This window comes from Triturus cristatus, chromosome 1_1 (genome assembly GCF_964204655.1).
Source record: "Triturus cristatus chromosome 1_1, aTriCri1.1, whole genome shotgun sequence".
NCBI classification, from domain to species: Eukaryota; Metazoa; Chordata; class Amphibia; order Caudata; family Salamandridae; genus Triturus; species Triturus cristatus.
Window position 1 is genome coordinate 225020767 of NC_140579.1, and position 27875 is coordinate 225048641.

At 43.5% G+C, this 27875-nt stretch overlaps 1 protein-coding gene across 5 annotated transcripts in view; it reads right to left on the reverse strand.

Moving 5' to 3' along the window:
* Positions 1-27875, reverse strand: part of LOC146870027 (N-fatty-acyl-amino acid synthase/hydrolase PM20D1.2-like) — a 716209-nt gene that overhangs the window by 645391 nt on the left and 42943 nt on the right. For 2 of the 5 annotated variants that reach the window (XM_085624934.1, XM_085624853.1), the window contains exons 3-4: positions 27445-27512; positions 23285-23356 (exon numbers count right to left, since the gene is read on the reverse strand). The exons of 1 other annotated variant lie outside the window; for it this stretch is intronic. The gene's annotated coding sequence lies outside the window, so the exon portion shown is untranslated. The remainder of the gene's footprint in view (positions 1-23284; positions 23357-27444; positions 27513-27875) is intronic. 2 more of the 5 variants (XM_085625007.1, XM_085625082.1) reach the window with 2 other exon arrangements.

Genomic DNA, 27875 nt, shown 5'->3' on the forward strand with positions numbered 1-27875 from the left:
GGTCCAGGGGAGGAGTCACCGATCTCGTGATACTTCGAAGACTCTTCCAGGACAACAACGTGCAAACATCCGGACCCAACACTAGGCGGCGATCTATGCACAGATATGAATTCAGCAGCCCACATGCCTCGAACACAGATCATATATGGAAAAAGAAGTTGTTTCAGACATGGTAAAGTTCAGTGATGTCAAAACGCATCATTAAAACTTCTTGCCCGTACAGTCAGGAAACCTGCACCCAAGCACACAGCTGGGCCTTATCCACAAGTTCCTCAGTTTATTTTAATTGGTAATCTATTAGGAGGCGAATACAAGCCCTGCCAGCTGTAAAAAGGATTACCATATTGGGCACGCAGAAGAGCTTGTCTTTTATTTTGCCTTCATGCCGTCTATTGATTCTCTATAGGTCCGATTTTACGCCTTGGCAAATAAAAGCTTCTGCTCTGACTCCGCACCTAAAACCTTTTTTATGCGCGCTCTTGTAGAACCCCTGCGTGGAGATAAAGGACATTAAGTGCGTCCGTCCAGGCGAGCACCTTAGAGGAAACTCTGATCCTGAGTGGCTAAAAGGAGGCAACAAGCTGAGCAGGCCTTTTTCTGGAAGTACCCAGCTGACAAGTGGCAGTGACTTAGAGTGGATCGACCGTTGGACTCACCCTGTGAGTCTAAGTGCCTCCCCGAAGGTCCAGGGGCCTTAAAAAGCGCACTCCTATAGGGGACTAAGACAGAAGGTAAAATCTTTGACGACGACAAACCTAATTAGTGTATCTGACCCGTGCTCCATCTATGTCAGCCTCAAGTTGCACCTATGTATTGTTCTACAGTGACCATTGGCACTTTAAGATTTTTGTTGCTATTTCTACTTCAAAGTTCAAAAACTCACCTCTCTGGTTCCCCTCATTGGATTTTTGTCATTGTAAGAAGCTGGCTCTTTATAGGATATATCAAAATGAGGCAAATAGTCCAAGGGGATCCCTTATGAGTGGACAAGGACTTGCTCTAGCAATCCCAAGGTGCTCTTCTAGGGGGTAGTGTGGTCGAGCAGCATTAGGCTACTCAGAGAGGAGTGTTAGACATCTGCAAATACACACAATAGTAAAAAAATGATGCACTGTTGTTGTATTGTTTTAACTTGTATTTTCAATAAAATAGATTTAAAAAGGAAAAAAAATGATGCACACGACTCAATAAGCAGATCCACACCAATTTATAAAAATAACATGCATCTTTGTATGTGTTTAGGGACCAGAATCAATATGATCAGGTAAGTCCGTTTTGCAAGTTAAATATTAAGCATTTTAAATTCAACACTTTTCAAAAGCTGCAATGTTATCCTATGGGAGGAAAAATAAGTACAGCATCCAGGTACAGTAGAGCCACTTACAAGACCAATCTCCGGGACTTAAGGTGAGTATCGGGCAAGGTCCAAGGCAGCACCAGCAGGTCAACTCCAGCAGCACTGGGGCGGCCGGGTGCAGTGGTGCAATACAGCGTTGGGTGCCCAACATGAGCAAATGGGGATCGGTCCTCATGAAAAGAGGCAGCAAGTTTTGACTGGAAGGCTAGTCGGGTTGACCCAAGAGGAGGGTTCAAGTCTTGCGATACTAGGAGACGTCGGGACACCGGTGGTCCTAGTCTCCAAGTGCAAGAGCAGCATAGTGCAGAGGTGTTTGAGATGTTGGGTTTCTTAGTCCAATAGCACTCGTGTTGGAGTGGGCCTGCAAACAGAGGCTGCATGCGACGTCAGGGAGTTCACGAGGGGTGAACCCAAAGTGGACTCGGCCTCCTGAGGACTTGGGGACCAATTGTACAGTTTTGGGAAAGAGATCTGGTAGGGGGAACCTGGTTAGCAGGAACCAAGTACACATCCAGTTAAAATCACATCAAATACCAGGCAAAAGTGGGGGTGACCATGTCAAAAAGAGGCACTTTGCTTGAGTCATTTTATTAATTATTATTCTATTTTTATAATTCGGTTTGGGATTTTTATGGTTTTACATTCTGACTATCACTGTTTTGGTATTGCATAAATACTTTACGTATTGTCGTACGTTAGGCATATCTGCACTGTGCCATAGTGGATATTTACTAGGGGGTTGTGGGAAGAGTAAATAGTGATTTTAAGGTTTCACCCCGTCAAAGGTTGTGTAAAAGGTTGTGATTATTCCTTGATATTCTGAAAGTACATAATAGAGAGAAGGGACAAGTTATTTGTTACATAATAAAACAATGAAACTGAGGGTTACAATAAATAGGTAATATGATAGCTGGTTTCTGTGGCTTAATGGGTTAAAGAGCCCACTCTAGGGATCTGTGTTTGACACCAATCAATCATCAGATTTTTATAAATCGTGGCAGATGCACTTACCATTTCATCCTTCTCAGGTGGATAAAATGAAAACTACTGAGTTGGGTGACAGCCGACCTCCATTATCGGTCAGAAGAGTCAAGAGAGATACTCGGGCGAACATGCACTCTACAAATATGCCAGACATGTTTATGTTAACGATGAAACACTAAAAAGTGTCTGAAGTACTGAAACACAAGCTTTCTCCACAAAAAACAACAAAAGAAATGGTGCTATGTTCCATTACACTGATGAAATAGACATGTAACAAGGCATCAGGTGTGGCACCTTGGCATTATCATGCACAAGCCTGAACTGTGCTAGTTTAACATGTTAGCTGGAACAGGAAAAACATCAGGATCCTAATTCTGCATGCAGTCGGATCACCCAGGGCAAGAGTATACCCACTTAGACCATGCAGCGAACATTTAAGTCCAAAAAGCACTACATTGCAAAACCTGGTTCTAGAGAGACTCCATCATTTGGAACAGCCTTACCACAGAGGTACAGGGGATGCACCACAGGCCCCGAGGCTCACGCCAGAAAGCCAGCCAGCGCTGAACATGATGCTGGCAGTTGGCATCCTGAGCCTTTACAGCCTACTCAGACACCTATAAAGCTCGGAGCGGAGTGCTGGAGGGGAGCACCCTGGGCCCAGAAACCCAGCTAGGGAGTCATGCAGGTCTAAACTTACCTCTATTACTGGGAACCCTGAGTATGCGGCAGTGAGAAGTGTGCTCTCAAGGAGCACCATGGGTTCTTAGTCTCTAGCCAGAGAGGCACAACTGTGGCTCATGTAAAGTGCTGTGATACCTTTGGCTCTAGTTCGCGCTATATAGAACTGCAAATTGTTTTTTTTTTATGGTTGCTTGCAGTGAGCATGGTGACCAACTTGCAACCTGCACTTCTTCTAGTTAGGTCGGCCATATTTCTGACTTTGTGCCCATGAACATCTGAAATGCAATTAATAGGATTGGAAATATAAATGTGTTACATAAGGGGTCCCCAATCTTTTCTGTAAGTGGGAGCTACTTCTGCTCAAGGAAAGTGCTCCTGCGCTACTAGCAAATGTTGTCTCTGTAAAATAGTGACAACATAAGAAAACATGACACTATGACCACACTAAGGAGGATTATCAGTAGTGACCCACAAGAATTCCAGGCATAGTTACCAGCAGAAATACCAGGAAACAGTTATCAATATTAAATGCCTTCATGTGACTAATGAAGTAACATTCAAATCATCAGATGCCTTCTGGCACAAAGGAAACCACAGCCTTTTGCTTCACCAATTCAGGTTAGATTATTATTCTACTTTCAACTTTAAATGTGTTTTGGAATTGAACGTTTTGTTTATGTCAGCACAACCTTTCATGAAAATACATATTTTTCTATCAAATATCACTTTCCATTTTGGGCAAACAAACTGAATATTTCAGAAGAAAAGCCTTTTCTGAAAAAAAAACAGCTTTGCCTTCAAATATCCGTTTTTATTTTTAGGAAATACGCAGACCCCGAACATCAGTTTGTCATTTTCATTGAGTACATACATGTACAAATGCCTCTCATGGACAGATTTTGCATTGAATGGCCAGATATTACAATTATAGGCCATAGATGCTCATTATACTTCAAGTTTGCCCTTACTGCTCCAATAATGCCTACCATTGCACCAGGGCCTCAATTGTGACAAAGCTGAACACCATAACAGCCAGGATGCCCACGATATATCAGTAAGGGCCATTAATATGTTAGGGGTGGCCCCCATCATGTCAAAGCTGGCTAAAAGTAGGCCAGTCATACTCGTGTCAATGATGCCTGCCAGTATGCCACGACTAGATCATGAATGTCCAAAATAATCAAGGATGACGGATATTATTCCATTGGCACTTTTAGGACCTGAATGGCACAACTGTGCCAGAGATAAAACCCTTTTGATGGAGTCAAGCATACTCATTTGGGGGCCCCTTAGCACCAAGCATAGCTTCCAGGAAGTGATATTTTTATTAGGAAGGAGCACAATGTCAAACAGACACACACATAAATTAATGCAGGAGGTGACTTTAAAATTTCTCTGATCTGATCATGTATCCAACTAACATTTTCACACTGGCTCGTGCAGTCCCACTTCAGTGGGTCAGCATTGGTTACTGCTCATGCTACTGTTGCCACTCTTCTTTCATGGTTCATTATTTACACATATGGTGCAACTGAAAGAGCAGGGTCTACAACATGGCCAATGTACTTGTGATTTAGTTAGATGGAGAGTGGATACAGATGGTCCATACCTCAAAGACCGACACAGTATTGTGTTATAACTTATCCTTTTTTAAATGTATAATAATGCCATTTCATGTATATTTATCTTTAGCATGTTTTTTAGTTTTTCTTTCCTATTAGTATGTTCCACCCCCATGTCTCTGGGTCCTTGGTTCTACCTTAGAACCCTTGTGAGAGTGCACCTTAGAATGTTGCCATTTCATGTATATTTATCTTTAGCATGTTTTTTAGGTTTTTTTTCCTATTAGTATGTTCCACCCCCATGTCTCTGGGTCCTTGGTTTTACCTTATAATGTTGGCATTCTTACTGAGGAGCGTTAGACATGGCAGTTGGGGAACTGTTATTACTTCATTTTGGTGACGATTGAAGACTACTGCGCAGGGGGCAGCTGTGGTTCCCCACCTCTGTTACGTTACTAGCCAAACCTACTTTTGAATACGCCTTACCTGGTCATCTCTGGGACTTCTCCTCACGTTTTCTACTTACTTCTGTCCAGTTGGAGTTTTACACTGTTGTCTACTTGGGCCGTGTCCTGGTGCCAAGTTTGTGTTTAGCTCCTGCCTTGAGGTAATTTTTCGAGAGTTTGCCTCGCTTCCTTACATAGCTGGCAATCCTGTTCCAGTCTTCCCTGCCACCTGTTGAAACTGTGGTGAAGATTTCCACGCCTCCTTGTGAGGTGCTCCCAGTCTTCGGCGCATGCTTTATTTGCTTTTCCTGGGGCTCCTCACCGAGGTTTCCTGTCTCTTCACTGCGCAGGTCCAGAGGATTGGTGTCTCCGCGCTTGCCCTGCCCAGTTAAATTTTCTTCAAGATTTCCAGTTCTCCTCACAGCGCACGCCCTGGGGAGCGGCATCTCCGCTCTGCACCTGCCCTGTTATATTTTCTTCAAGGTTTCATCACAACACACGCCCTGGGGAGCGGCGTCTCCGCGCTGTTGCGCCTGCCCTGTTGTATTTTCTTCAAGGTTTCCTCACAGCCCACTCCCTGGGGAGCGGCGTCTCCGCGCAGCGTCTGCTTTCTCCACGCTTCCATCCAGCGTCTTCGCCTGCCATCACCGCTGTTGCTTCAACGGTATCCAACCCTCCTCTCCTCAATCGCTGTCACGCTTCGCTCTCTCAGCACCCTCAAGTGAAATTTCACTTTCCCTGCTGAGAGTTTGTTTGAAGTCGTTCAACTTTTACAAGTAAGTTGAGGAAGTCATCAACAGTGTGCTGTTTTGGTTGGCGTTACACGCTGACAGGCGCAGCTTAATTACGCCTGCAGTTTATCATAGTTCTGTATACGCTGACAGGCACAGCATACCTTGTTTTCATAAGCAGTTGACTAATGTTCATCTTTACATGCTGATAGGCACAGCTTATATTTGCCTGCCATCTTTTTTCATTAAACTTTCTTTGACAAGCACAGCCCATTTATTGATTCCATGGTAACTGTGACTGCTCTTCTTCCTTTCTCCTTCACATATAGTCACCTATATCATTGGTAGGGATCTTTATTTTCATTTCTAGCTTTTAAATCTTTTGTTTCTTTTCAGTCATGTCAGTTGCAAATATGAGTCATGCGCCTCCATTCTTAAATGATGAGGGTGAACCAGAAATCCCTTGGAATAGATGGGTCAAAATACTGCATTTCTATTTAATTGCCATAGGTGGGGAAAAGTGTTCATCTGTAACGAAACAGCATATTTTATTATACAACTTGGGCATACAAGGAAGAAACGTTTATGAAGATATTGCTGATGGTGGAGAAGAGGAAGGTGATGTAGATGTTTTCACCACTACTTTAAGGAAATTGGGTTCCCATTTCAAAGATAGGGTAAATGTTGTTTTGGAGCAACATAAGTTCTTTAAAAGGGTGCAAGGAAAAAATGAAAAAGTCACCTCATACATTGCCACATTGAGGGGGCTCACTGTCACATGTGAATTTGGAGCACTTACTGATTCTCATTGGGGATCAATTGGTCTGCTGCACCAATACCACAAAGTACAAGAGAGGTTGTTGACTCAAAATCCTGATTTAGAGGAAGCTGTAGCGATAGGTAAGAGCATTGAGCACACTGCTTATTGTGTAAAAGAAATTAAAAATAACAACGACTCTCTTAGTGATGAGAAGGATGTAAATGAAATTAAGGAGGACAATAAAGTTTTAAGAGTGTTAGATGCACACACTGTGGTTAAAACCAAGTAAAAAAAAAGAGAATTTCAGAAGTTACAGATGTGGGAATGTTATTCTTCTCACTAATTTCTCTAAGTGTCCTGCCAGAGGGGTTAATTGTAGAAAATGTAATAGAGTAGGAAATTTTTCTAAGATTTATAAATTCAAAACAGCGGTAAAAGATATACATGTGGTACATGAAGAACCGGACACTGATTCTGGAGATAACAAAGGTATATTTCAAGTGCATTGTCAAGAGGAAGAAGAGAGGATTAACTATCCCGTTTGTGAAATACATTTAGATTGCAAAAAAGTCAGTGTGTTTGCAGATTCTTGTTCCCCTTATACCCTGATTGACAAAGAAACCTTTCAGGGAATGTTTAAGGAAAATGAGCATACTTTGGAGAAGCCAGATATACATCCAGAGGGGATTAATAAGAATCCTATTGCTGTAAAAGGAATGGTGAAGATGCAAATCACTTTTGAAGGCAGGCATAGCATTGGAAAAGTCTACATCACAGAGAAAGGGAGTAATCTATTGGGGTGGAAGTACCAAAAATATTTAGGCATCACGCTTGACTCCAATAATAAAGAACAGGTATTATTGGTTGACAGATCCTTGGTAGGAATTGATGTATGCAAAGAATTTCCTGAGGTTTTCACTGACAATATAGGAATGTTGAAAAACTATGTACACAACATTAAACTAAACAATTATGCTGTTCCGGTTTTTTAACAAAACAGGTCCATTCCTTTGTTGATGCGTGAACCATTAAAAAAAAGAACTAGAGAACATGGAGAAGCAGGGCATTATTAAAGCTATGAAAAGTTCAGAATGGTTGTCCCTCATTGTAATAACATCTAAAAAAGAGAGTAAAGACATCCGCATATGTGTGGATCTAAGAAGTTTAAACACCAACATTTGGATAGATAGATATCCGCTTCCCAAAATCAATGAAATGTTGTCTGTAATTAATGGTGCTAGATACTTCTCTGTTTTAGACCTTACATCAGCATACCATCAAGTCCCTTTGCACTCTGATTCCCAGATTCTTACTGCCTTTTCTACACCTTTCGGTACTTACAAATTTTTAAGAATGCCTTTTGGTCTGGCCGCGGCCGCAGCGGCTTTCCAAAGAATTATGCAACATATATTGGGGGGAATAGATAAATCTATTTGTTTCCAAGACAATATCCTTATTTATGGTTCGAATGAAGAACAATCTCAACTTGAGGAAAGTGTGTGCTAAGCTTAGTGAGGCAGGTTTTACCATCAAGAAGAATAAATGCAATATTGGAGTAGCATCTGAGGATTTTCTTGGTCACACCCTGTCTAGTGAAGGAATGAAACCCAAAATGGACTTAATAATCAGTAATGGAAGCTCCCATTCCCGTCAACAAGGAAGAAATCAAATCCTTTTTAGGTTTAGCACAGTATATGTCTAAATTCATTAGAACTTAACCGTGCGTTCATGGATTTTAAAAAAGCTATTGCAACTGCACTTTCTTACCACCGATGCCAGTAACGGGGCATTGGTGCTACACTATCGCAAATGGAAGGTGGCAAAGAGAAGATAACAGCCTTTGCCTCCAGGACATTGAAGGAAGCAGAAATCAACTACTGTACAATTAAGAAAGAGGCTTTGTCATGTTTTTGGGTGACAAACCATTTCAAATACTTTTTGTGGGGTATACCGTTTGTACTAAGAACTGACCATAAACCCTTAGTATCATTATTTTCATCAAAAGACATTGAAAAACTACACCCAAAATAGGTAAATGGCGCGTGCCTTTACAAAGTTTCAATTTTAAAATTGAATATGTTCTGGGCATCAAGAATCAGGTAGCAGACTGCCTTTTTCGTTTACCCATCAATAAGCAATTGGAAGAGGGTGTAGAAGATTTGAAGTTTTACAAGTAGTCATTCCTGCAATTTTGGAAGAAGATTGGGAAAGACACGTCAGACGATGCTACGTTAAGGGTGGTCATTGAAAATATAAACAAGCATTTGCAATGCAATAGGTCTCGCATTTGCAAGAGTTAGAGCTATTGGTATTGTAAATGACAATGTCATTTATATATATGTTTTGTTTTAGAGTGGAGTGGATATATGTTGCTTGGAGTGGAATTATGTGATATGAATTAGAATTGTTAGTTGTGGAATTTTGTGGGGTGGATTTGTGTGGTGAATAGTGTATTTTTGTAGTGGAATTATGTGACATGGTGAACAGATAGGGATGAGAGCTGCGAGGAATATATAGAGAGAATATAGGGAGTGTGAGGGAGGGATGATAGGGATAGTGGAATTGTGAGGTAATAGGGGGTAGTGTCAGTGTGATGAGAGGGTCAGTGGCACGTGTTACACAAATATGTATATGTGTTCTCCAGATGACTTTTGTGCATGGTGTGCAGTTAGTCTATGCAGAGCAGACTTAAAATCGTAATTAGAAAGCAAAATACTTTGAAACAGCACCCAGTCATATAAGCAGAGTGGACTTTTTATAAGTAGAAATTTGGTGTCACGATAATATAAATGAACAGATAATTTGAGACTTTATGCAAGAAAGAAATGGCAAGCGTATTTAAAAAACTTAAAGGTACCTCAACCACGACAGGTCAGGATGAATCGGTACAGAGTAGCTTGTACAGTTGGGTGAGAGGGAGGGCAGGGGTGAATGAACTTGTGCATGGAGGGAAGAACAAGAAGAAAAATGTAGGACTTATATTCGGACAAATGTGTCTTATTGGTGTATCTATCAGAGAGCATCTCTTCCAATTGTGCAAGCAAACGCACGCAGCCAAGGTAAACATTTACATCGGCCACCGGGCTCAGCTATAATCCCATAATCCAAATGCGAAAAACTTACTATGTTATATTAAAGTTAAAGGTCAGTATGAAGGCCAGCATTAGCCATCCTTTAAAGGTTGCCGACTTACTTACGAAAGGCACATGATATGCAGTAAATGCGCCAAAACAGTTACGATATGGAGACAGAAAACACCGTCTCAACCAAACGGCGAGGAATGTAACCCACGTAGTTCCTAAAAAACAGGAAAGCAAAAAACTAAATAAAGTGACATTTGCAGGAATCTAACAAACACCTACCACATTTGAATTTACACATGCGCTTTTTACTTGAGAACCCAAATTAGTGGTCACAAACCGTGAGAGTATCCTGCAAGTCCACCCTTCCAAATAGCATCTAAACAACACAGGCCTATTTAAGGAACCAGTTAAGGGATTTAGTCGAGCTAATCAACCAATCGCAGCAAGTATGGTGTGGAGTTATGGGAATTATAGTGCCTCCATACTTTATAAACATGACTGAAATCCTGGGACTAATCAACCAATCGCAGCAACCATGGAAAGGAATTCTAGGGTATGTAATTCCTCAATACTTCGTATACGTAATTCAGACCAAAAAACAAATACATGCACCTCCTCTGAAGTGGTAAACAATTTGCTTACGTACCGTTAAGAAAAGCCCTGAAACCAAATTAAATTATATAAAGCACGATTATTGTAGGCATCGTAAACTGCTTTTCAAGGCTAACGGGGAAAACTCGTAGCCCACGCAACGAGGTAGGAGCGCGTAACATACAGAAATCATTCGGAAGCATGTTATGCTCATATAGACAGAAGAAATCAAGTTACGGGCAAGCATACCCAACCGTGTCAGCTTAATAAAAAATGCAAAGAGGGCTTAGCCGCAGCCAGGGACACTAACCAGTTCTTCGGAAAGCAGCAAGAACCTGCGAGCGCTGGAACCAGGAAGAACAAGCAAAAGAGAAAGCAGCTCCACATGCGGGCCGGGGAGAAGACCTGCGAGGGCTGCCCGCGCATGCGCGGTACATGTAACTTTTGCGAGTTCTGCAGCTCGTGCCCAGTGGCGGAGTGTGCGGACTTCAACACCGCCGGACTTTTAATTAGTGCTGCGCGGCTCGTGCGGCCAGGGAGGGGGCCGCAAAACAGTACAGGAAGTCCGGCGGGAGCCCACCCTGTGGACAAAGCAGGATTTCAGGCGGGGCTCCTGTGAGCAAAACGGAGCCCCGCGTGTTGCTGCAGTGACCGGCAGGAAAAGCAGAGGAGCAGCGCAGAGTCCCAACAAGAGCCGGTAAGTGCTTGGAGCGCGCGTGCGTATTTAAAAAAAAAAAATGAAATAGCATGAGGCTGCCTAGGACGTGCGTGTTAACGAAAGTGAAACTGCATGCTGGCTTGCGAGGGTGCACGCCGCGTGGCTGTAGGCGCGTACACCAACTCAAATCCGCCGAGACCATGCGCGTGCCCATCTCCTGTCCCACTTCCTAGGCAAGTCAGCAACAATAGATCTCGCTGGCGACAGCGCTTCGCGCTGCGTTCGCCAGGCGAGACCTAAAAATGGATGGCCCAAGAAATGTGGGGATCTTCCTCGTGAAATACAACCGTATTGGAATGTAAAGGAAGAACTGTCAATTGTAGGGACTAATGTATTTAAGTCTGACAAAATCCTTCCTCCTGAAAAAATCAGAAGGCGCATCTGTGAAATAGCTCATGAAGGCCATCTGGGAAGGAATCTTACGAAAAGTAAGCTTAGGTCTAGATACTGGTTCCCTTGTATGGACACCCTTTTAGAGGATCTGGTTAAAGATTGTAATGCCTGTGGTCTCAGTGACAAATCTAAAAGCAGAAGGAGAGTACCTTTGGAACCAGTGCAAACTCCCATTAAAGCCTGGGAAAAACTAGGCCTTGACATTATTGGTCCTCTACAAAATTCAGGTCTGCAAGAAAGATTCATTTTAATTTTGGTAGACTATTTTTCCAAATGGATCACTCTCAAGTTTGTCAATAGAGTGGACACCAAGACTATAATACACTTTCTGTCTGAAGTGTTTGCTAATGAAGGTATCCCTCACACTCATCACCGACAATGGTGTCCAGCTAGTGTCAGAGGAAATGAAAGAGTTTGTCAGTCTTGCCATAAAAAACATATCCACCCCCTTATATTGCCCTTGTGCTAATGGGCTGGAGGAACGCTGTAACAGAATGATCAAAGACGCTTTACAATTAGCGATGGTGGCTCATAAACCCATTGTTCAGTCAATCAAAGACATGATATGGACATATTATATTACGCCTAACAGTGTAACTGGTTACTCACCTTTTTGTTTATTGAGAGGGCGTAAACCCGGCTCAAAACTTACACCGAATTGGCTGTTTGGGATAACTCATTTGAATGGGACAGTCAAGTGGCTAAGGAGAGAATTGTGTTTCATCAAAAGAAATACAAGCAAGAATACGATCACAGATGGGGAGCCAAACAACGCAAATAACATAACATGACGTGTATTTGTAAAGCGCACGTTCACCCAGAGGTATCTTGGCGCCGAATAACAGATGTTTCTTGTTACCCAACTCAATGGTACTCATTTTATCGACCTCAGATGGATGAAAGGCTGAGTGGACCCTCCGGGATTTGAACCTGTGACCATGAGGTCGAACACAGGCCCCTGCAGTGGAGGCATTAGTCCACTGAGCCACTAGAAAGTAGGTCAATGGGTCATTGTTAAGAAACCTCACACTAACCTGAACAGGTACAATAAACACTATGGTACAGAAAGAATAAAGGATGTTAAGAAAAATGTAGTCATTATGGCTGATGGCCGAATGTGGAGCATGGATAGATTGGTTCCACATCCAAGGCAAGGTATCGGTAACAAGTTGATTAATGGTTCAAAAGAGCTGTTCAACATATCTGGAGTTAAACGTAGTGACAGGAATGTAAGTTCACCCAAGTGGCATGAGGACTATGTCATGAAATAATCTTTTATATAATGTTACAGCATTTTCTGTGTCCTCTCTTTCCTGTCAGACCTCCTTCCACTCTATATTCATCTTGTTTTGCTGTTTCGTTCTTCTCCTCCTTTCTTACCTTTGCTCCTATCATTTATTTCTAATCCCTCTTTCTTTCTAATTTTTTTCCTCCTCCATTTTCTCTTACATCTACCTTCCTCCCTTTACCTCTTCCTGGCTCTTCTCCTCTTATGTTATTTAGGGTAAGGAAATGTGTTATAATTTATCCTTTTTTAAATGTATAATAATGCCATTTCAGGTATATTATCTTTAGCATGTCTTCTAGTTTTTCTTCCTATTGGTATGTTCCACCCCCTTGTCTCTGGGTCCTTGGTTTTACTTTAGAACCCTTGTGAGAGTGCACCTTAGAATGTTGGCATTCTTACTGAGGAGGGTTAGCCTTGACAGTTGGGGAACTGTTATTACTTCATTTGTTTTTAAGTGTTATCATACGGCCCTGCCACTGGTGTGGTTGGCTGTCTTTCTAGGGGTCTTGAGATGAGAAGTGCTGTCTTCTTTAATATGCACAGATCCACTGAAGAGATACTGGACTTGGCTTCACCTCTGAGAGCTACTCTGTGGTTGCTGGTTAGCTACCAATAGCTCACAAGCTACCCATTGGAGACCCCTGGTTTCCACCATATGAATGTTTGGTTCTTTGCAGATTTCACAAACATTATGTTATCTAAGCAGATCAATAATACAGCTCTTTAAACAACTGTATGCTCTTGGACAGTGGCGGGGGGTGGGAGACGTGGGGCCAAGAGAAATCGAGAAGAGCCAAGGGGAGAGGAAAGGGGAAGACAAAATAGATCAAATGGACGATATGCCTCGAGAACAAAATGGATTGTTCTTCCCCGTGACATAAGAATCAGTACTCCATGGGTAGGCAGATCTATGCATTTGACCAACAGGTGGGAAAGAGCAATCATGGGAAACAGCAGAAGGCCAAAGGGAAAATTAGAGGGAAAGAAGTAGATATGTGGGTTGAAAGTGGGAGAAACGGGAATAACAGAGTTAGAAATGCATGCACTGCTCCAAAAATATTAGAGAGAAAAAGAAAGACCGCGAGAGAGCCAGGAGGCCGCTTACCAGCTCCACAGTGGAGACGGCCCACCGACTCCACTGTCTCAACAGTGAGTCCTCATGTGATCCTATCACTATGACTCATATTGCTATGTGCCCCCAGTTGAAGAAGGAAATGTTGGGATGGAGCCAGAATGCAGCTGATGGGAGAACGTAGACCAATGGGAAGGAAAATATCAAGTATCTGACAGTCTTAAGAAGGAGAAGGTATTGTTGGCTGACTGATAGTGCTTGAAATGGAAAATACTAAGTGAAGGCATTAACTGTCTTAGAGTAGCTGCTTCCAGATGAAACTAGACAGTCCCCTATTTCTGAAAAGCAAATTATTTTGAGATTGTGATTGCTGTGCCAATTTATTGCCGCCACTTCTGTGTTTGCTGCAACACAGTAGACGCTACATTGTCTTAGCATTTCACAATAGTTCAGCAAAAACTTGGTTGTGCCACTATGAATCATTCCCAGAGGAGCCGTAATGCAGGACTCATAATGAAATACACTTGCTGTGCCATCCATAAATCGTAAACATTTTACTGGCTTAAATTGTACTTCATTTATTCTTCATGCAAGGCTGGCATGCATTTTCAGCGTGGCACTATTTTATATTCTGCTGCTTCCGGTGTCCGTGGGTTTGCTGCAAGTTTGGGTATCTGTCGAAGCAGAAAGGCACTATGTAAACTGACACTGTGTGCTGGTTTATGTAGTTTTACAATCAATAGCTGCCCAGGAGTTCAGATTTAACCATATCACACTCGACAAACACTCTGAGATCGAGTGGAACTTCCTTGAATTGCCTGAGTCGGAGGAGCTCTTACTGAGCACAAGATGGCAGCATGCTCTTCGGCGGAGCTTGCTGCGGACCGAGGCTCCGGTTTCCCTCCTGGAGCACGAATCTCGACCAGAGTTCAACACGGGACTCAACGGGGCATGCACCATACAAGGCACTCTGCTATTTTGGTTTCTCTGAGCCCTGTATGTTTCAGAGGCTCGCTCCAGTTTTCAACTCAGCCTGACCCTAAAATGGCGACTGCTCAAAAACGTGATGGACTTAAATGTCTGACGAACAACAACAGTGCAGGCTGCATCGCCGTTGAAACAGATAGGGGCCTAATTTCCATTCCGAGTGCCCATTGCCGGATGTTCATTGCATCTTCACTTCTCTTCCCTAAGGTACAATTTTCCGCCGCAGTTATACAGTATGATCTTCGCTCCAGTGAGCACTGCTTGTATGACCTGACTCTAAGATGGCGTCCTTTTGTGAAGTGCAGGGAGCGCTTCTCCTTCCCTTACTGGTATACGTGCTGGAATCCTATGGTCCTGGGCAACTGTCTCAGCTGTGGTGCCTGTTTTTGTAGGGTATGAACTATATATATATATGATATACAGTATCTTCTTCATTCCGGTGAGCTTTGCTTGTAAGGCCTGACCCTAAGATGGCATCCATTCGAAATGTACGTGGATAGCTTTCTCCTTCCCCTGTTGGTCTGCGTGTCGGAATCCTATGGTCCTGGGCAAGCGTTTCAGCAGTGGTGCCTGTTTGTTAGGGATTGAACTACTGCTGGGCCGTTCTATCCTGAAACCGAGTTTCTCTTGTGTGCTGATCCTGACCTTAGGATGACACCTGTGTTTTTGGATCTCAGAGTATGTGATGAGATCACCCAAGATCTGAACTTAAGCTACCGCAAGACTCATAAGACGCAGTCCTCTACCCCCTTCACCCTAAAGTATGTCGCCTGGCCTCTACATCTTAAGGATCTCTCCCCTGGGACCCACTCTCAAACTATTTCAAATTTGATGCTGAGATGACCCTGCATGGTGTTTATTATTGGCAATGGACCGAGTTTCCATGTGGCCCCACTTGGGTTTTGGTCCCACTAGCTCTAACTTTTGGGCCCCCTTGGGACACGTTCCTTCCATTGCCGGTATACCTGAACTGATCTGCTCCCCTGTCTTTTCTCCCCTCCGTTTTTCCCTCCTCCCTCTACTGAGGTCTTGACCTCCTATGTTTGATTATACAACAGTAACTAACGTAACCGTGCAAATCTGTTATTCTTGTTATTCCCGACTGCGGATACGTGAACAACATGGCTGATGACCGGTGGAGCTGCTAGACAGCTATAGAGGAGATTGGCCCTGGTCTTCCCCCTCGGCCATCACCTACCCAGCCGGACATTAGGCATAGTTCTCCTCATCTCCCCACTTTGTCTGCTTCCGCCCCCTCCCTCCTACGAACTACTATAACATTGTTGTTTTTCCTATGTTTTTATTATGCTCTTGTAACGGATGTAATTTGTAACGTAACGATCCTCATGTAAAGCGCTCTGATACCTCCGGGTCTAGCCAGCGCTATATAAAACTCAAATAAATAAATATTTGTTGAGTGGCAAAACATAGGGTTACCACGTACGGCCAGTGAGAGAAAGTCAGCATTCTATGCTATATAGAGTCTGTACATAGGGTGTCCTCTCCACGCCAGCATGGGATATCTCAAGTGCTGATATCCTGTACCGCAGTTTAAAGGTTCGGTCTGCTGTTAAATATGGTATGAAGAGAAAATAACCAAAGAAATGTGCTTAAGCTGCACCACTTGCCACCAATTTTCTAAAATAGTTACTACAAATATCTTGTAAAATATAAGGTATTCTCTCGACAACTGGACTCAATGTGTTTTAGAAGACACCATTTGTCACTCTCACAGAAAGAGCACACAATTCTATATCTTTCCAGGTATTAATGAGTATAAAAAAGCCACTAATACCAATGAATGGAAAGCTCACAAGCAGTGCTGGAAAGTAGAGGTGTCGCCCTGGATCCAGATTCCCCCTGCTATAACACCTAGAGGCCAGTACAAGGGAAGGAAATGAAGACGCACAGCCATTCACATCACAAGTACCTTAGAGAAACTAGGACTTAGAGATAGGGGGGCTCATTTATGAGCCCCTGCGTCACTTTTGCGCCACCAGTGCGTCACTTTTTGTGACACACAAGTGGCGTAAAACATGCGCCATGATGCGCCATATTTACAAAGTAACACATCTACCTAGATGCGTCACTTTTTAAACCCCTGCGCTACATTATACCTGCGTCAGGTATAATGTATGCAGGGTGGGCGTTCCCACGTACGTATGCATCGTAGAAGTGACGCAGTGAAATCTACGAGATTTCACTGCGCCACTTATAGGGTGCAAATGCGTCAAAATCTTGCGCCTGCCTCACAGCAGGCGTAAGACTGACGCAGGCCCTTTCACATGGGGCTTGCCCCATGTGAAAGGACACATTGCTGGAGTTGCGTCACTTTTGTGACACACTCCAGCAATGCGTCACTTTTGCGCCTACAGATACGTCAGAAATACTTACGTATCTGTGACTCCTTGCGACATGATGCGCCATACTGTAAATATGACGCATCATTGGAGTCGCAGGGAGGGCGCAGTGAAAAGTGACGCATCACTGTTTTCACGCAGTGATGCGTCACTTTTCATAAATGAGGCCCAGGGTCTTTACTTTGTTGACCCCCCCCCCCCCCACCTGCCATGTAATATATGCACATGCAGTGCTAGAATGCAAGAATGATCAGTGTCTATGAGTAATTACACAGATAGTGATTTAAATGACATCTACTAACTTATTTTTTATTTAATTCTTTTATAATGCTGCTCATCCCGGTGTAGGGTTTTGGAGTGCTTTACTTCACAAAGAGAAAAAAGAACAATTGATGGACAGAATGCTGCACAATGTCAGGCGGCAGTGGAGCAGCCGGCAAAGGATTTCTAACTTGGTCTTATTTGAGTGTTTAGTCATGGTCATAATTCTGAGGAAGGAGGCAAGGCCATGCTTATAAACTACCCTTTCCAATGGTGTGGTTTGTCCAGAGAACTCGAATAGAGGTTCCTATTCCAAGATAAAGCAGAAATCTTTCCTGTGAAGCATTCACAAGAGGAAGATGAGTTGAAACACATTTTTTCCCTATTTTTCGTCCCGTTCATTGTACAATGTTTTCTTTATTTTTGCTTCATGCAGTTGAATTCCATTAGATTCTTTGGTCTGGCTCTTCTCTGTTCCATGTGCTTTGGAAAGTTTGGTTCCTGACTTATCTACTACAACAATATCTCCATCTTCACTCAAGCATTATCAAATTGCCATTGTATTGACCTTTGTGTTTTTTCATCTTAACTGGGACCCTCTTAAGGAGAGCATGTGATTACTTTAACATGTTACACTGTGCAAAGCTATATTGTGGATACTGGGAGGAGTCGCCTTATCCTCAAGAAATTAAGAGAGAAACTGGACAGACATTCACTGCGTTCAGTCTTTGACATAGGGCTGGAGAGATCCATATTTACTTCTTACCAGGACAAACCTCTGCAAGAAAAAAAGAACTGATCCTATATGACAATCAGGCTGGACATCTTTGTTTCTAGATTTGTCCCCGATAGCTTAGCCCTAAGTGGAATTACTTGCACTGCACACCCTCAAATTCACATGCCCTGTAGCCACCTGCAACTTTCCTTTTGTGTTGGAACAAGAGCCGGCTATAAGAAACAATACTCCAATCAGGTAGACTCCACAGACTCTCCCTAATCCGTGACCCCTTTGAACATCTGATACTGCCCAGCTCCGTTCTTGTAAAGCATGCTTGATATGCTTTAGAGTGATAGGAACTATATTTTTTGAAAGTGGCACACCTTCAGAAGGGCCTTTGGCTTACCATCGGTACATACCCCTATAACCTGCATAAGAACTAGCTCACAAGTGCCAATTGCTTGAATTAGTCTGGACTTCAGATGAAGCAGTGTAGCAACAGTAGGAAAGCACACTGAATCGGGAAAGGGTTTCAGAAGCTGTAATATCACTGCAAAGCTGTAGCTAAGACGGATACTGCCATTTGTTGCATGCAACTCAAACGTGGTTTTAGCCCAGACCACAGAACTGTTAGCGCTGCTACTGTAGAAGTACAGAGGGGGCGGGGGTAACAAAAGGCAGTATATTCAACTATACTTCCTAACCACTGATCTTCTGGGACAGATATGAAAAAGGGAATGTCATCAGAGTTGTGGGCAGTGCCAATGTGGTGCATCTGTAGTAGCAAATCTGGTCCCAGGAAAGCAGGGCTTAAAAGTTTATTGATCCAATTTGACACCTGAGATTATTTCTATATACAAGAAACATGCAGAAGAAGCATCGGTTAGAAATGCTATCAGTGAACTCTGGGGCAAACACCAGGAGACAGCATTATTGACAACAAAGAGACCCTAGCAAAAACTGATGATGTAATACACAATGATCCCATCCAAAGGGAAGGGCAGCTTAACTCACATAGTGGTTTCAGTGACATATGAGAGAAGAAATGGCACCTCTCTCACCCGTGCAAGAAATTAAAAACCAAAATCAGTGACACATGGCCTTGAGAGAAGATTTTGAACCATAAAATTCACCACACAACCACCACCCCTGCCTATCTGGCTGACAAGCTCACCAGGTCTGTTGACTCTCTACAAACCACCAACCGGAAGGAACACATTCAGATGGGAAATGAAGAAATGGAAAAACCAAGACAACAAGCCTGCTCTGTCCATGCAGCAAGAATCTGAAGCAGCATACCCGTAACCATTGGGGCTGACAAGACCAATTCTGCTCTCAGAACACAAGTGCCCCTGCAATCACTTTTCGACTGAAATTTACCTCTTGATCTTATATAGGGCTCCACTACCTTCCTGATCGGCTATATTTGTGCTGTACAAATAACACATAAAAAACACCGAAAGACGATATTTACTAACACCAAAGGCAGATTCCATGAAAGACCACACAAAGAGAGCCCATCTGTCAGTTACATCAAACAACCACATTGAGAAACACACCATCCTGATGCACAAGCCCAAACATTGAACAGAGATAAGAGGTACACCAAGCTGAAGAAAAAGAAACAGAGGAAGAGACAACATCGCGGTCACATCAGTTTGAGAGACAGGCACACCAACAGTCTGATAACTGGACCACAGACATAAGCACGATGCAGAGTAAGTCATCACTGACACACCACATACTGAAATTTTAAGCGCATACATATCGTGATAATTAAACGACAACTTACAAAACGTGAAGTACTACTGGCTTAAAAAAACTCACAACTCCCTTGAGGGCATCACACATCACACTGTGCTTTCCACTTGGCAGGTACAACAGCAATCGTACGCATGGAAATAGAGAGAATCAGTGGCGCACAAAAGTTTGCCATGGTTAAAGACAGACTTAGCTGAACAGATACGGCAACATCGGAAGTGACAGCATTACTGACACGAGAGGGAGACCGCCAGAGAGCCAATGGCATTGATACCAAATACATTATAGGAGACCACATTGCTGGCATAAAAATAAATCGTTGGGGGCGGGGGGTGGTCGCGACTCAGCACTGACACAAGACACAGACACTAAAAGAGGGACACCGTAGGTGAAAGTGGGAGACTGATACTAATGAGAGGGACATCGAGGGAAAGCCGAGTAAAAATGAGAAACAGCAGCAAAGCACCCAAACAAATAAAGGCGCACTGACTTTAGAAACAAACACTAAAGTGACAGTATTGCTGCTACCAAAGAGACAGCGGCACTGAGACAGACACCAGGTGTGACACTGTCAAAACCGAAGACAAACACTGGGAAATGAACAATAATTAAAAGAAGAGCATTATCGATAACAAACAAAGACAACTGGGGAGAAAGTGACTGAAACTTAAAAGATCAACTTGGAGGTACCGAGGACGCCATGAGATGCGGGAGATTTTAATGTAAATCATCTCAGAAACAACTAGCCAAGCAGGGGCGCCAGAGGCAGCGTAGAAACAACTAGCCAAGCAGGGGCGCCAGAGGCAGCGTATACTGACTCTGGTGCCGCAATAATCGAGACACTGGTGTCTAGGTTCAACTAAGAGAATGTAGAGACAAGCAGTGGGACACACCAAAAGCAATCACTAACACGGTCCCTAAGGGGCGACAGGGTTTCAGACACTAGAACACAGCATTACTGATGCTAGACAGTAGAGACTTGGCTTTCTGACACCGGAGGTGCAGACGCCAGGAGATGCAGCAGCTGATTCCCCGGAGGACCACCTGTGGCGGTATTAGACACCCCAGCTAAACACCAGAAGAAACTGCATTATCCTCATCAGGATCAGAGGCAAACACTGAGAGGGGTGTCAGAAGAACCAGTCTCTGCTGATTGGGTACCGGAAAACTCGGTGGGATATGCAAGGAAAAACAGAAACTGGCGCAGGAAGAGGACGTAGCATCAATACAGACGAAATAACACCATGACAGCCAGCATTCCGATCCCCACAGAGACAGAAACACTAATAGGCAGCGTTACTGACCCAAAAAGAAAGACAAAATGACAGACAGCACTGACACATCCAGAAAAATACAGGGAGTAAAGGAACCCTGCATTCAGAGACACACATGCCTGTTGCCCGCTTCATTCGCCTGGAAGGCAGATGTCTCACCTGCATCCAGTCACCGCTGTCCCGAGTGGACAGACGGACGTGGTCCGGTATGAGGCCCTTAGGCCGATAAGAGCTTGTGACAGGGCTCGGCCGGACGCGGAGACTCTCAGATCTCGCAGACGCCACCAGCTCAGCAGTAAAAGGCTTCGTCCCGAGCCGCGGACGGACAATAGAAGACCAGACAGACAGAGCAAGATGGCGGCGGCGTCCGCGAGCGCGCCGCGCGACCGTTGCGGGGGAGGCGCGAATCAGGAACAAGGAACACAGGTGCGGGAAGGGGGGGGGGGTGACGGTCAGGGTATTTGCAAGTTAGTGGAAGCCGGAGGCCGCCAAATCCCTGCCAGGGGCCGCCACGAATATGTATTGTATCCGATTCCTCGTGGCGGCCCCTGGGGTTTGGCGGCCCTGTGCAGATGCACAGCTTGCACATGCCTAAGGCCGCCCCTGATGCAAAGCAGTCTTGACCCTGTTCCCCATGGGAACAGTCTCGCCCCAACTGCCAGGCCAGGTCCTCCCTGGACTGGAACCAAGAATCCAGGGACTGGTTCCGAGGCATCACCCCTCATCAGCCAGGCTAGCTTGACTCCGGTGGCATGGTGAGCACGGGACCCACGTCTGGCCCCAAGTAGGATGGGTATGCCTAGACGTGGGTCCCTTGCTCACTGTGCCACTACATTCAAGCTAGCCTGGCTGATGAGGGGTAATACCCCGAAACCGGTCCCAGGCTGCTTGTTTCCGGTCCAGAGAGGATATAGATTGGCAGCTCAGGCTGGACTGTTCCTATGAGGCACAGGATGAAGACTGATTTTCATATGGCTAGGTCTAAACTGGGGTGGCATGGTGAACAAAAGAACGATGGATTTACCCAGATCTCTTGACTGGGTTGAATGTATGATTTATTCAGCATTCCATCCATCATTTGCGTATCACTTTACTTCACAAAGAGACACCGTAAATCATCCAAGTGTGTAACTCAATAGACAAAATTTTTTACATAAGACAATTAGTTTTATAAGGTGTTAGAAATCAGGTATCGCCCATACTTGTGGACATTATATGCTAAGACTGAATGGTCAGAAGAAAGACATGGTCAGGATTTAAAACTTTACAGTGATTGGTGTTGCCTGTACTTATAAGGCATTTTTAATTCCTAAGAGATCCCTTCTTTGCAACCTTAGACTGAGAAAAAAAACACAATAAGGATCTAAACCCATGTCCTATAGTATACAGACTCCTCCGTGATTCTGATAAATAGACCACTGTGCTATATTAGAAGGACTGCAACATATGAATTGGGAGTAACAAAATGATCTCAATGTCAAAAACAGTGGTTCCCGTATCCAGCTACATAAAACACAATTCTGTGATGCGCATGTTACACTATGTGCTTTGTCGCAGGCACATTAACCCGGTATACAATTTTTAGAATCAAAACTGTGACCAGACAAAACACAAAACTTTCCCAGAAATGCATTAAATACCAGAGTTATTTTACTGCTATTATAGTCCCCTCATAATTGCTGAGCACACAAAAGCCTCTGCAGCAGATGTCTTAAAGCATAAGATATTTTAAAATGCAGCCTTTTTGTGACCAATTAAGTAATCTATAACAGATTTACAGTCAAATTCGTCCTTGTTTGCAATTTATTTGCAGCATGATTATTTTTATTTTAATGCATAAGTTGACCGTCAGATTCTGCTGTGCAAACTCCTTTTGTGACACCACCCCTTTTCCAATGCCACACCTTGACCCCCAATGCATGGATTCCCGGAGTCAAATGTTTCGAGTTCTAGCACTGCCCTTGAGAAATTGTGACTTGGGCTTTTGAACATGGCTCTGCTCCCGCCATTCAAAATAACGTAAGCGACCCCTCCCATCACAAGTTTGGGTACAGTTGTGCGCCCATAAGCAATCTGAAACCTCGGCAGCTATGGGCCCTGGCACTGTCCTGCAAACGGCACAATATTGCCCGCTGTACGTTTGGTTGTTGTTTCGTAGTCAGCCTCTGACTCAATAGCAGACCAGTGACAATGAAAAAAATACACGATGTGAGAAAAGAACACAAAAAATGGTGCTCATTCAAGCGTTAGTTACCTCCTGCACAGTCTGGGCGGGATGAATCCGGAAGTTCAACGTGGCACTGGCAGAAGGCGGGATTATGTTCCACTGCGGGAAGATAGTAAATAATCATGGCTGCACTCTAATAACATTAAACATTTCTACGCCGTCAACTTAATTGCCTATTGTTATTTAAATATTCGTAAACATTAACACCCAGTCCGAACAACGAAAGCATTCTGTTAGAGGCGCCTAGTCCATGGCCTATTTTACTAAACTTGAAAGAATGGGAAACCTCGGATTGGTAGGGCTGGGGCACAGTCTATTACGCCTGGGCGTCTGAAAGGCGACAAAGACTGGGCCTAGCATGCCATCTGTTTCATCACAGCCCTACAATCACTCCCTCAGAATGATTTGAAGGGCACCCATATTTGAGACCCGCATGTTGCAGTACTGTTTCCTGCAAAGCCAACCACTGCTCCCCATAGTTTTACTCGTGCCAATTCAAACATCGATATGTCAAACAATCCTCCTAACTAAATTTCGATGTTTAGTAGTAAAAACATCTCTCCCACGGCTCCATCTATTGATCTGGTGTGGTCAATGCAGCTGTGATAATTAAACTGTAAAGCAGTTGACTTTCGGGCCTTTCATTATAAATGTGAAACTTTGTTTCTTTCATGGCACTTAATCCTGTAGGTCAGACCATTTTTGTAGGTTTTTGAACATGATGCAACTGTGAACGGCGAGATGTTCGAGAATCCTGCGGGGCACAGGAGGCACGCAAGAAACTGAGCACAACTATTACAAACCTGCGCAATATGTATTTCAAAGTCAGGCAAGATGCCATATCGCAGTAAGAGACGAGGTGTGTGTGTTCAGAGCAATACAGAGAGTCTCGACTAGGACGGAGGCGTGGGCCATGGCAGCCCTCGCGTTAAGTACTGTCTGACACGAATTAAAGCTTTCAATAAATCCCTGTTTTTTTGCCAGAGAGACACCCTATGTGTGAAGGGTATTCCAAAATGGGTGTCCGGTGCTTGCTGTCCTACACGACTCCGGCTACAGGTCACTGATGAGGCCAAACAAGGCCAAAACTGATTTGAGCTTACCTGTGTTCCTATTCAGAGTCGCCTAAAGTGCAGGATGGGTTGTTCTTATTGGGACAGGACCAACCTGATTGGCATATGATCCCAGGTCTTCAGTGACACAGTGAGCAAACAAATGACTGAATGTGACCAGGTGCAGTTATCAAGACTGAGAGTGACACAGAGTGGCCAAGAAATTTGAAGCATGCATTTCCCATACTTATTTTGGCACAAAAATTACAGAGCATAATATCTGGCTTATATCGAGTAGACAGTGTGTGGAATTTCAACAACCAGTTCCGTTTTTACAGGATGCATACATGAAAGCAGTTTTGGTACACAATTAAGCTAAGCAGTTTTTATACACAACTAAGCTGTGAAATACAAATTACCCCTTGTCTTCACACACACACTCTTTGGGAAATGGGTGTGCCTCTTTCGACATAAATTAATACATATGCCTGTATATAAGAACATGCATAGTTAGGCAGGAGTTACAAGGCAATGTATGCGAATACGCAAAAACCATAGAGTACACATATGCACAGCTCACGTGTTGTATACTTTGCATATGAAATTCTACAATATTTTGAATCAGTCTGTAGGTCCCTCTGGATACTCAGGAGGGGATATTGTGTGATTCAGGAACCAACAAATTCTTGTATGGCTCTGGGAGTCACAGATACAGAGATCTCTCTGCGTATTATGAACCTTCAAGATAGAGAGGTAGCTACTCTTTGTGTCTCATGAAACTAATCACTACAAGTAGATGACAGGAGGTCCCATGACTCTAGAGATGTACGAGGAGATGCTATGCTTATTGGCATTACGAGGCTGTTCGCAAAGGTGAAGGGAGACAGCGCTCTCTTACCTGCTGACGAGAGGGGTGAAGAACCAAAGGTTAATCATTATGACATTGATGGGGAAGCTGAACTGAAGGAAAGACAGAAAAGAACATAGTGCATTAACAGTGCCGCTGATGGCAAGATATCAACCTGCCAATGCCAGTCCACACATTTGTTTTTATAATACCAGAATCCTATCTTATGCTCTTCCTTCATGACTCTTACAATAAATAGATTTTCCTTCTTCAAAAAAAGCACACTTGTCTAAAGGGAAGCCTGTTTATTCCTGGTAGGGCTACAAAGTCCTAGCTTGGGAGGCCCAAAGGAGGTCCATGAGGGCAAATCCTGTCCAGATATTTAGAATAATCACTATGTAAATAGAGTCCATTCAGATTTACTGCATGTAATTGAATCTTCTGTGGATATCATGAAAATCAGTTATGAATCTGGCACTCCTGGACGTCCGTGGGCTAACCTTGCCATAGAATCGGACAACATTTCTGATTTCCGCAAACAGCAAGTCCGGCCTGCCTCTTTCTGGGTGAAGAGCACCAAAATGTCCTTTTCCTTCGTCCTTGGACTGACTGCCAGGTTGGTGGCACTTTACCTAGGAGGTACATCCAATGTAAAAAGAAAAGTAAGAAAACTATGAGGGTGTGGTCAGCAAGTGTGGGGGCTGGGTCAGTGATGTGGCTAAAATAAACAAGATATTCTTTAACTATTTTGTTGACCTTTCACCTACAAATAACTGTATTATAAAATATAATGGACACACCTTAAATGAAAATTAAATGCAACTCAAATTTATCTGTTGGAAATGCATTTTTCTGGCACAAAAGCTTAGATGGTTAATGCGATCACTTCAAACTCAGTAGGAGTGGCCGGATGGTCTCTGATTTGACTCTGGTTCATGCAACAGGGAAATACTTAAGTGTTTTATAGTGCTAAGAGGTCCGCGCCTGTTTGTGAAAGCACTGCAAATATGAAAGTCATTAGTTTGAAAAATGTTATACATATTATACCAAAGGTTGAACATAGTATACATAGGCTGTTGCAAAAAGACTGCTTAAATGTTTACACTGCTTTCAAAAGTTATGTTGTTAGTAATATGCCAACTGTGTCTTGTGTAAATCTTTTTTATACACTTCCATTAAAAGGACACATTTCAGATTCTATCAATTAAAGTCTAAAATGCCTTCCAAGCAGTCTTTAGATTTGCTGATTAACCAATTGCACACATTTACATTTCCTTTAGGAGCAGGGACACTGGACTTGCTTCTTCTTTATATGCCTCTCCCTTCTCTCACTATAGACTTACAGCCCACTGCCTTGAGCTATACCACTTGTTAAAGGCCCTGAACCCAAGTTATAGGCCTGCACCGCAGGTGCGGGCCTATAACAAAGGTTAGGGCCTTTACCAACTGGTATAGCTCAAGGAAAAAGGGCTATGAGGCTATTAGAACACTCCACACACGGAGGGTAGAATGCCCTACATTAAAAAGGCAGAAACAGAAAGACAAACATTGGAATGTTGGCGCTTCGGACTTGTACCAGCCATTATAAGCCCTGAGCCACTCGAGTGGAATGTTGAGAGCTTCATTGAAGACCATGTTCTACTTCACAGTAGAGACCCTTCTTCTCTTCTTTCAACCTGCTGCAACTTATTCGTTCAGGATCGTTTGATTTTTTAAATAAAAAATATATACAAACTGTTTTGATCAAATTATTAAAATTTGGACCGTCATTCTCCTGTCACCCTGCCCACTTTGACCTCTGGCTGTGTCCTGGGCATTGCCACATCATGGGTATTGTGATGCGTCACTACTGCCCCTCGCCTTTCTCTCTTGGCCTTAGGACAAAATAAATCCATGATTAATATCTTCAAACTAAGGAAAATCCCGAGGTTACAGTGTAGGAGGGGGTCCCAATCTGACCTCAGTGCTCTGAAGAAAGGGACATTCGTTACATGCCTCCCGAAGTCCGCCTTGCATTGTAATGAAAGGTCTCAGGTCTCCCCTGGACCAAGGTATGTACCGTCACTTTCCCAGGGAGAGAACATCAGTTCCAAACTTATGGAATATAACATATACACAGCATTTCCTAAGGTGGGCAAACTTTCAACACTCCCCCAAAGGCAAGGCAAGAAAACAATATCACATGAGTCTCCTCTAGACCAAGGTAACACACACAACACTTCTCTAGAGCGAGATATACTTTGCACATCACTTGCCAGGAGTAGAACAACTTCCTATAACACAATTACCTGCTAGAAGGGATTTCACCCATCCTTCTACAACAGAATACTTGGCCAAGAAGAGTCCACACCTCCTGCTACAAGGAAAAGACAAATTGGTATATCTGGGATATATATTTATTAGTAAATAGCACCACACAGTAAGCCAAATGCACCTATCATAGCAGACTCTAACATGTCAATACTATGATTGAAACACAATCAAGGCAAACATATATGTAGAAATATATATGTGTATATAAATGTATGGAACCTGAAAATAAAGTTATAGTAATCAAGAACAGTAGGAAAACTAGAAATTAGTGGAACACCTCACCAACTGTCTGTCCATCCCGTTTCCACTTCGCCAAAGGGGAGTCCGGTTCTTCGGCCGAAACAGGAGACAGTAGTGACACTATACGCCCCACCGCCACAGCTGCACGTCTGCCCTGTGATGAACT